Source organism: Eptatretus burgeri, chromosome 10, assembly GCF_056783735.1.
Source record: "Eptatretus burgeri isolate ZD-2024b chromosome 10, Ebu_testis_v1, whole genome shotgun sequence".
Taxonomy (NCBI): domain Eukaryota; kingdom Metazoa; phylum Chordata; class Myxini; order Myxiniformes; family Myxinidae; genus Eptatretus; species Eptatretus burgeri.
This window is the reverse complement of record NC_140970.1, coordinates 10,364,007-10,375,055: the sequence shown is the minus strand read 5'-3', so window position 1 is coordinate 10,375,055 and position 11,049 is coordinate 10,364,007.

The window sequence follows — 11,049 nt, the reverse complement described above, 5'->3', positions numbered from 1 at the left end:
TCTCTTCACAACGTCTCTCTTTCTCTTCAGAACGTCTCTTTTTCTCTTCAGAAGGTCTCTCTTTCTCTTCAGAACGTCTCTCTTTCTCTTCAGAACGTATCTCTTTCTCTTCACAACGTCTCTCTTTCTCTTCAGTAGTCTCTCTTTCTCTTCAGTACGTCTCTCTTTCTCTTCAGTACGTCTCTCTTTCTCTTCAGAACGTCTCTCTTTCTCTTCAGTACGTCTCTCTTTCTCTTCAGTACGTCTCTCTTTCTCTTCAGAACGTCTCTCTTTCTCTTCAGAACGTCTCTCTTTCTCTTCAGTACGTCTCTCTTTCTCTTCAGAACGTCTCTCTTTCTCTTCACAACGTCTCTCTTTCTCTTCAGAACGTCTCTCTTTCTCTTCACAACGTCTCTCTTTCTCTTCAGAACGTCTCTCTTTCTCTTCACAACGTCTCTCTTTCTCTTCAGAACGTCTCTCTTTCTCTTCAGAACGTCTCTCCTTCTCTTCAGAACGTCTCTCTTTCTCTTCAGAACGTCTCTCTTTCTCTTCAGAACGTCTCTCTTTCTCTTCAGAACGTCTCTCTTTCTCTTCAGAACGTCTCTCTTTCTCTTCAGAATGTATCTCTTTCTCATCAGAATGTATCTCTCTCTTCAGAACGTCTCTCTTTCTCTTCAGAACGTCTCTCTTTCTCTTCAGAACGTATCTTTCTCTTCAGAACGTATCTCTTTCTCTTCAGAATGTATCTCTTTCTCTTCAGAACGTATCTCTTTCTCTTCAGAATGTATCTCTTTCTCTTCAGGACGTATCTCTTTCTCTTCAGGACGTATCTCTTTATCTTCAGAACGTCTCTCTTTCTCTTCACAACGTCTCTCTTTCTCTTCAGAACGTCTCTCTTTCTCTTCAGAAGGTCTCTCTTTCTCTTCAGAACGTCTCTCTTTCTCTTCAGAACGTATCTCTTTCTCTTCACAACGTCTCTCTTTCTCTTCAGTACGTCTCTCTTTCTCTTCAGTACGTCTCTCTTTCTCTTCAGAACGTCTCTCTTTCTCTTCAGTATGTCTCTCTTTCTCTTCAGTACGTCTCTCTTTCTCTTCAGAACGTCTCTCTTTCTCTTCAGTACGTCTCTCTTTCTCTTCAGAACGTCTCTCTTTCTCTTCAGAACGTCTCTCTTTCTCTTCAGAACGTCTCTCTTTCTCTTCACAACATCTCTCTTTCTCTTCAGAACGTCTCTCTTTCTCTTCACAACGTCTCTCTTTCTCTTCAGAACGTCTCTCTTTCTCTTCAGAACGTCTCTCCTTCTCTTCAGAACGTCTCTCTTTCTCTTCAGAACGTCTCTCTTTCTCTTCAGAACGTCTCTCTTTCTCTTCAGAACGTCTCTCTTTCTCTTCAGAACGTCTCTCTTTCTCTTCAGAATGTATCTCTTTCTCATCAGAATGTATCTCTCTCTTCAGAACGTCTCTCTTTCTCTTCAGAACGTCTCTCTTTCTCTTCAGAACGTATCTTTCTCTTCAGAACGTATCTCTTTCTCTTCAGAATGTATCTCTTTCTCTTCAGAACGTATCTCTTTCTCTTCAGAACGTCTCTCTTTCTCTTCAGACGTCTCTCTTTCTCTTCAGAACGTCTCTCTTTCTCTTCACAACGTCTCTCTTTCTCTTCAGAACGTATCTCTTTCTCTTCAGAACGTCTCTCTTTCTCTTCAGAACGTCTCTCTTTCTCTTCAGAACGTATCTTTCTCTTCAGAACGTCTCTCTTTCTCTTCAGAATGTATCTCTTTCTCTTCAGAACATCTCTCTTTCTCTTCAGAACATCTCTCTTTCTCTTCAGAACGTCTCTCTTTCTCTTCAGACGTCTCTCTTTCTCTTCAGAACGTCTCTCTTTCTCTTCAGAACGTCTCTCTTTCTCTTCAGAACGTCTCTCTTTCTCTTCAGAACATATCTCTTTCTCTTCAGAACGTATCTCTTTCTCTTCAGAACATCTCTCTTTCTCTTCAGAACGTCTCTCTTTCTCTTCAGAACGTCTCTCTTTCTCTTCAGAACGTATCTTTCTCTTCAGAACGTCTCTCTTTCTCTTCAGAATGTATCTCTTTCTCTTCAGAACATCTCTCTTTCTCTTCAGAACGTCTCTCTTTCTCTTCAGACGTCTCTCTTTCTCTTCAGAACGTCTCTCTTTCTCTTCAGAACGTCTCTCTTTCTCTTCAGAACGTCTCTCTTTCTCTTCAGAACGTCTCTCTTTCTCTTCAGAACGTCTCTCTTTCTCTTCAGACGTCTCTCTTTCTCTTCAGTACGTCTCTCTTTCTCTTCAGAACGTCTCTCTTTCTCTTCAGAACGTCTCTCTTTCTCTTCAGAACGTCTCTCTTTCTCTTCAGAACGTCTCTCTTTCTCTTCAGAACGTATCTTTCTCTTCAGAACGTCTCTCTTTCTCTTCAGAATGTATCTCTTTCTCTTCAGAACATCTCTCTTTCTCTTCAGAACATCTCTCTTTCTCTTCAGAACGTCTCTCTTTCTCTTCAGACGTCTCTCTTTCTCTTCAGAACGTCTCTCTTTCTCTTCAGAACGTCTCTCTTTCTCTTCAGAACATATCTCTTTCTCTTCAGAACGTATCTCTTTCTCTTCAGAACATCTCTCTTTCTCTTCAGAACGTCTCTCTTTCTCTTCAGAACGTCTCTCTTTCTCTTCAGAACGTATCTTTCTCTTCAGAACGTCTCTCTTTCTCTTCAGAATGTATCTCTTTCTCTTCAGAACATCTCTCTTTCTCTTCAGAACGTCTCTCTTTCTCTTCAGACGTCTCTCTTTCTCTTCAGAACGTCTCTCTTTCTCTTCAGAACGTCTCTCTTTCTCTTCAGAACGTCTCTCTTTCTCTTCAGAACGTCTCTCTTTCTCTTCAGAACGTCTCTCTTTCTCTTCAGAACGTCTCTCTTTCTCTTCAGAACGTCTCTCTTTCTCTTCACAACGTCTCTCTTTCTCTTCAAAACGTATCTCTTTCTCTTCAGAATGTATCTCTTTCTCTTCAGAACGTATCTCTTTCTCTTCAGAACATCTCTCTTTCTCTTCAGAACGTCTCTCTTTCTCTTCAGACGTCTCTCTTTCTCTTCAGAACGTCTCTCTTTCTCTTCACAACGTCTCTCTTTCTCTTCAGAACGTATCTCTTTCTCTTCAGAACGTCTCTCTTTCTCTTCAGAACGTCTCTCTTTCTCTTCAGAACGTCTCTCTTTCTCTTCAGAACGTCTCTCTTTCTCTTCAGAATGTATCTCTTTCTCTTCAGAACATCTCTCTTTCTCTTCAGAACATCTCTCTTTCTCTTCAGAACGTCTCTCTTTCTCTTCAGACGTCTCTCTTTCTCTTCAGAACGTCTCTCTTTCTCTTCAGAACGTCTCTCTTTCTCTTCAGAACATATCTCTTTCTCTTCAGAACGTATCTCTTTCTCTTCAGAACATCTCTCTTTCTCTTCAGAACGTCTCTCTTTCTCTTCAGAACGTCTCTCTTTCTCTTCAGAACGTATCTTTCTCTTCAGAACGTCTCTCTTTCTCTTCAGAATGTATCTCTTTCTCTTCAGAACATCTCTCTTTCTCTTCAGAACGTCTCTCTTTCTCTTCAGACGTCTCTCTTTCTCTTCAGAACGTCTCTCTTTCTCTTCAGAACGTCTCTCTTTCTCTTCAGAACGTCTCTCTTTCTCTTCAGAACGTCTCTCTTTCTCTTCAGAACGTCTCTCTTTCTCTTCAGAACGTCTCTCTTTCTCTTCACAACGTCTCTCTTTCTCTTCAAAACGTCTCTCTTTCTCTTCAGAACGTATCTCTTTCTCTTCAGAATGTATCTCTTTCTCTTCAGAACGTCTCTCTTTCTCTTCAGAATGTCTCTCTTTCTCTTCAGAACATATCTCTTTCTTCAGAACATCTATCTTTCTCTTCAGAACGTCTCTCTTTCTCTTCAGAATGTATCTCTTTCTCTTCAGAACGTCTCTCTTTCTCTTCAGAACGTCTCTCTTTCTCTTCAGAACGTCTCTCTTTCTCTTCAGAACATATCTCTTTCTCTTCAGAACGTCTCGCCCCTCAGAACGTCCCTCTTTCGCATTTTCCTCACTTTTTTTATATCTCAGAACACCTCTCCTCACAGAACGTCCCTCTTTCACTTTTTGCTCACTTTTTTATATCTGAGAACATCTCTCCTCACACAACGAACCTCATGCTTTCTCTCGCTCATTTTTATATCCCCGGGCCGTCTCCGCGGGTGCCATCCACCCCAAGCTCATCCCGCCCCACTGGGGCACGGTTACCATGACGACCCGTGCGCTCTCAAAAAAGACGGGCGTCGGAGTTCACTGCTGAGGAAAAATGAGGGCGGGCTTCAGAGATCGTGAAAGAATGTTGCTGAGGGAAAATGAGGGCGGTCTTCAGAGCTCGTGAAAGAATTGTATGTGAACGTGTCTGTCGTAAAGAAAAAAGCTTCCCATAAGAGAGGGGATCCATCCTTTACCCTTCTCAACGTATCACATTTAAAATCCCATTAGACATGGGGATGGGGCTAATCTGAACATGCATTTAAGGAAATAACTGTCTGAGGACCTGGATGTGTGGATGCATTCATCAGACCGGATTCTAAAATCCGTAACAATATAAATGTATATACATGTCTGCTGGTAAGTATAATGCATCAGTAGCCATTATTTGTGCTGCTTATATACAGAAAAACAATCATTACTTCATTTTATTTTTATGATGCACTGCACGGCTGGCCATCATTTTAATGAAAATGCACCTTAGATTGACTTGGATTATTGTTTGCCCGGCTGACCCAATGGCCAAGAGGTATGCACCCGAGAAGTATGCACACTCACCTCCAAGCTGTCCAGCATGGGGTTGAATCTTGACCTAGCTACACACTGTCATCCTGGTGTTTCAGACAGGGAGATTCATGAACATCTCTGATGTCCATACGTTAAACTGCTCTCCTGTCTGCCGGCATTCATTGGTGAACGTTAAAGATTCCACAGTGTCCTTTGTGAAGGGTAGGCGAGCTATCACCAGCACCCGGGCCAAATTCCAAATGTCTATCCTAACTTCCTGAGCCGGAGTGGAAACCTCACCAATATCGGAGCCTTCTTAGTTCTTTGGCAACACCAACGCTCTGCAAAGAGGATGGTACATCCTGATGATGATGATTGTGTGTCTGGGAGAGTGAAACACAGAACAGTAGGGAACAGAGACATTTGGAGATCTGTAGAAGGGAGAGGGATGGGGTGAGGTATATGGGGTAAACAAGATGGTACAACAGGGACTTTCAGGAAGGAAAGCAGGGAATTTGAAGGAGACGGGTTAGTGGTGAACTAACAGGCATAGAAAAGATCAAGAATTTGGATGGGGGAAGATATGAGATGGTGGTGAACATCTGCTTTGAAGATCTGGAGGGAGGAGTGGGATTCAAGAGAGTGTGGGAGTTTGTTACAGAGGTGGGAAAAAAGAGGAAGGAAAGAGTGAAGGTGAGCAGTGATTTTTGATTTTGGTAGTTTCACAAGAAGGGGTTTTTTTGGAGGACTTTGAGCGCCCTGAGGAAATATAGGGGGGACAGATCACAGACAGAGCGGGGGGTGGGGGCAAGGCCGGAGAGGAGATGGTAGAAGACAACAAGACCACCGACCTGCTTCCGATGAGACAGTGAGAGACCCAAAGACTCAGCTTCATCATGGGAGATATCAATGATCCTAAAAGCCTTGGTTTCCACAGCATGAAGTCGAGCTAGGTGTGACGCAGGAGCATCATGACAGAGCACCACCCCAGAGGGGAGAGTAGTACTCTATTAGACTGTGGATGAAAGCTTTGTAGGTGGTTCGAAGCTCAGATGTGCCAAGGAAGGACTTTGCACGACGGAGGATGCCCAGTCACTGACTGGCTTTGGAGGCGAGCCTGGAAATGTGGCTTTCCCAGGAAAGATGGTGGCAGATAGTGAGGCCCAAAAGTTTGAATAAAAGGACTTCTTCAAGAGGATTGTTGAGACAGTAGATGGGGTGGGGGGGGGGGGTTCCAGATCGCCCTTTCGCAGAGACATAGTGAGAGTGATCATATTACTTCCTTTGATTGTGCAAGTGTAATGTGCTGAGGGTTATCATTCCATTAATTAATGTTAACTTTCTACAATTGTTGTTGCAGAGAAGAGGGCATAGATTTGTGATTATGAGCCATTCAGGTTTGTTCCAAAGATGATGAGTGGAAATTGAGATATAGGATATTGAAGGTCTGTGTCATGCTCTCAAGGCAACCATGCAGAATTCTGACATGATGCAAAACAATCATCAATGAAGAAAAATCAATTCCCATCAGGGTTCCAGTGAAACATTCTTGGGTGAAATTTATCTGTCATGACATCTGAGTCAAGTGTAACATTCCCTTAGCCATTCAATAATCTTAAAATCAAGATGTCCTTCCTATTTCTGGTCTGGACATACTGTTTACTGTTCCTGCAAATTTCATAGATAGATAGATAGATAGATAGATAGATAGATAGATAGATAGATAGATGATAGATAGATGGAGTCTGCCAGGATAGTGTATAGGTATCGGACTGTCTTTTGAGGGGTATATAGTTTTCGATTGTGATCTGACTATACACTGTCGGATTGATGATTTTCAGGCAGGGTGTTTCATCACAAAGTGTGCCGTCCCTCAAACAGGATGTTAAAAAAGTAGACAGACAGATTGACAGAGATAGATTGAACGAAAGTTACTTTATTTCTCCATTGTGTCCAAATGCAACTGTTTCTGCGTTGTGCTCCATACCTTGATCATCTTCTGTCTGTTATTTGTCTCCACTCTTGCTTTTTTTCTCATTTCTGTTTCCTTTATTATGTGGGAGGTCGCCTCCACCTGGCTTTAGCCAAGTCTAATAACCATTCTTCGATCAGCCTCTGTTTTCTTTGTTTTGATTCGTATTCTCCTCATCTCTCTACTTTCCTCTCCACACTTTCAAACTGTTCCCCTTTGTATTCCTTCCCCAGTTCCTAGCTTGGTGCTGAATTGGTGTGCAAAACTCAGTGGCAGTTTAGGCATTAAGCCAACTATTATTTTCCTTTTGTCTTCTCTCCATCCATTTGCTGCCTTTGCTTTTCCTGTACCGAGATGATCCACTTCTCTCATCATTCTTGACTTACCCATCATGCTCCAGTGTAGTGCAACCTTGCGAAGCATTCTATTTGTGCATCTCAGCATGATTTTTGGGTCGTAATTGCTTTTATTGGACACAGCAAGGACAGTGTGTGCCACCATGTGAGCATAATATTCCAAATGCATACATCCAAACTTCAATGCTTTCCAAAATGCAATGCCCAATATGTTCATCCCCAGCACCTCATGTTTGCTTCCTTCATCTTTTTTCCGACCTACTTCGGAATCAGTCTTGTCCCCCTAGACTTCCTGCCCCATTGAACTCACCATAACTTTCCTAACTCCTTTCTGCCTCCAAGTTTGAACACTTTGCCTCATACCATGGCCACTACACAACCTTATCCTGCCATTTTCCCTCCTTCTTCTTCTCCAGACTTATCATCAGACTTCACCCTCTGACATCCTTTTTTTATTTTCCTGATCTTTCCTGCAAGATAGCTATAGTAGCCACATAAACAGATGTAATCTGCTTAATCTGTTTTCTACAGTTGTTTTTGACATAATCATTTCCCTATCAGGTACTTCTCCATTTCATCATAACAGTGCTCCTTCAAGTTCAGTGGTGGTGTAATTATTTGAGTCCATAACTCTCATCCCAAAGACTTTTTCCTCACTTGTCCCCCCTGAGTCCAGACAACCAAGAGTACCCGCAAGTTCATCCTCTCCTTCATAACAATCTTCCACTTGTATCTTGTTCCCTTCCCCTTATTATGATGAAACAATCTAGGATGTATTCATCTCTGAATATAAAGTCTTGACTCTCTTTCCAGGAGCAGTAAACAAGATGTTCATCGCAGAAGATAAACCCCAATTATTTCGACCACTTTCCCAAAACGGGACAAAACAGGATTTAAAGAATTGTAAGTATTGTCAGAAACAAAGCAATCATATCCATGCTTTCGGTTTTGCCACAGAGCTTAATGGAAAATAACCAAATTCATATTGCATTGGAAACAGGAGCTTTTCACTCACCTTGGACACAACTCAAACTTCCAAAATTCAGACTTACTGTACACATACACTCTTTTGTTGCTCTTTTATCCAATAACTGCTTTTCTGATGTGGTTCAATCTCACTCTTCCCTGCAGAGCTTCAAGGTGGTGGTACACCACCATTTAATGTTATCCCTCATCCATATATGGAATCTTTCTACCCTCCATTAACCCATCCCCCTAACCCAACCCTCTTCTTTCAGGCTACTGTGTTTCCTCCCCCCTTTCTCTCTCCTCTTTTCCTGTTTGTTCAATCCCTTGCTTGCCGTGTTCATCCGTTGATCCAGTGACCTGTCAGTACATCATATTTTTGCTCTTGATCATCTCACATCTAGATTTTTGTATAAAATTAAAATGTTAAAATAATAATATCGAGTGTCAAAGGTGGTTGTGGAAGAACCTGCATTTTCTCAAATCCAGGTCTTCATCCCTGATTGGTGTATGGACATGAGGAATGAGACAGGGAATCAACTACGAGTTCCGCCTGCAGATATGCGCCATTCTCTAAGATCCACAGTTTGTGCTACCGAGGCTATGCCTCCTATGGGTTAATGTAGGACAAAGGGATGTTCACCAAAGAGGTGCTCCTCCTTCACGCCAATAGCTGCAAATTTGCCAATGATGAGCAACTGACTGAAGTAACTGAAAAGTGGCTGAAAAAGCAATTCGAAAACTTCTGTTTTACTGACAAAGACAGTCAAACTATGCTAGTGGAGCAAGTCACATGACATCAAGGGACACTGTCTTAAAACAATACAAGGGTTCATGAGTTCTGTTTCTCATTCCTTGAACCTTTCATTCATTGCAGCTTACTCCTACAATTTTGGTACCACCCTGGGTAACTCTTTTGACTCTCTCTTAAATCTTTCCTTCTCATCCTTTTCTCATTTTCAATATTCTCAATTTACATTCTCTCTTTTGGGATGTCATAAATAGATATCCCCCAACTCTTAAATTGTTACCAAATTTTGGGTAGACTTAAAAACGTTTTGTTTGTCATGACTTAAGTAAACTCAATAGTATTCATAGAATACTTACCCCACACAGTCTTGAGATGGACTGGTGTGAGCCAACTCTTCTGGCGGCAAATTTGTAATTGCATCTGACTACACTTCTGGGGTAAAAGTGCACAAACTAGAGTTTGAAAAGTCTGCTACAGTGTTACATTCATAATTTTTAGATAACCCAAGTTGAATTCATAAGCCTTTTCAAAGTAGCTTATATTTTTGCTCTCGAGTGTTTTCATAACTACCAAGGCTGATAAGGACGCCGGAATAGATCGCTAAAGTATAAATCTAGAAATCGTTTAAACGCCAAAATGTACTTTTTATTATTATTATTATTCTTATTCTTTGCTTTTTTCACCAGCTGAGCACAACGCCTGCAAGCTCATCGCTGGACTTGGTATTCCAACGCTGGCGGTGTGGCAAAGGAGATTGACCATGTCCTCATTGACGGTCGTTGGAGGATGATCCAGAACTGCAGGGTCTACCGGAGTGCTCAGTTCCTCAATACTGACTACAGGCTTGTTGTAGCAACTCTAAAGCTGCACCTTAAATCCTGGAGAATGGTACCATCCCAGCCTAGGCTGGATGTTGCCAAGCTCAGGGATGAGAGAGTAGCTGAGGAGTTTGCGAACAGGCTGAGTGGACACTTGGGGGGTCTGGGTGCTTTGGGGGGTCCTGAAGAGTTGTGGAGCACCTTCAAGACCACCGTCCTTGATGTTGCCGGTGGATGCCTTGGAGTTCACCGCAGGGCAAAGAAGAATTTTGTCTCTCAAGGGACACTGGATACCATTGACCAGTGTCGCAGGGCCAGGCTGAATGGCAGAGCTGAGCTGTTCAGGGAGCTGAGGCGTAAAACTGTACGTGCACTGAGGGTGGACAAGGAGGCCTATGTGCGAGGAATCTGTGAGGGGGTAGAGCATCACCTGTGGACAGGTGATTCTCGTCCCGCTTACAGGGGAATTCGCGCATTACGTTCATCCAAGCCCATCCCTCGGAGCACTGCAGTTCGAGCAGAGAGTGGTAGGCTCTTGACAGAGGAGTCTGAAGTGAAGGTCCGCTGGGCCGGTTACTTTGAGCGGTTGTAGCAGGCTGATCCCCCAGCTGTCGAGTTGGACGTCAAGGGTGTTACAATCCCTGTTGCTGACCCTCGAATCAACTGTGGTCCACCATCGCTTGTGGAAACACGGGCTGCGGTGAACCAGTTGAAACGGGGCAAAGCTCCAGGGATCTGTGGCATCCATGCTGAACTTCTCAAGGCTGGTGGAAATGCTGCACTCGCGTCGTTGCATGCAGTTTTGTGCTCTGCCTGGAACACAGGCATCATCCCAACTGACTGGAAGAGGGGCCTTGTTGTCCCTCTCTGGAAAGGGAAGGGTGATCGCCAAGACTGCAACAACTACCGAGGGGTGACGCTGCTCTCAGTGCCGGGCAAGGTCTTTGCTCGGATAATTCTTGATAGGGTTCGCCACCATCTGCTTGAGCACCAGCGTCCAGAGCAGTCAGGCTTTACACCAAAGAGGTCAACGATTGACCGTATCCTTGCTCTTCGTGTCCTCACTGAACGCAGACGAGAGTTTTCGGCAGGGGCTGCTTGCAGCCTATGTTGATCTCTGTAAAGCGTTCGATTCAGTGAATCGGGATGTCCTCTGGAGGATTCTTGGTCTTCGTGGGGTGCCACCGAAACTGATCGATCTGATGTCTGAACTCTACTCTGGTACTGAGAGTGCTGTGAAGTGTGGTGGTACCGCCTCTGACTTATTTCCAGTTGTTACTGGAGTTCGTCAGGGATGTGTACTTGCCCCCACACTTTTCAGCACTTGTATGGACTGGATTTTTGGGAGGATGTCGGAGAGATCAAGTTGCGGTGCATCGTTTGGCAATGTCAAGATCTCGGACCTTGATTTTGCAGATGATGCAGTCA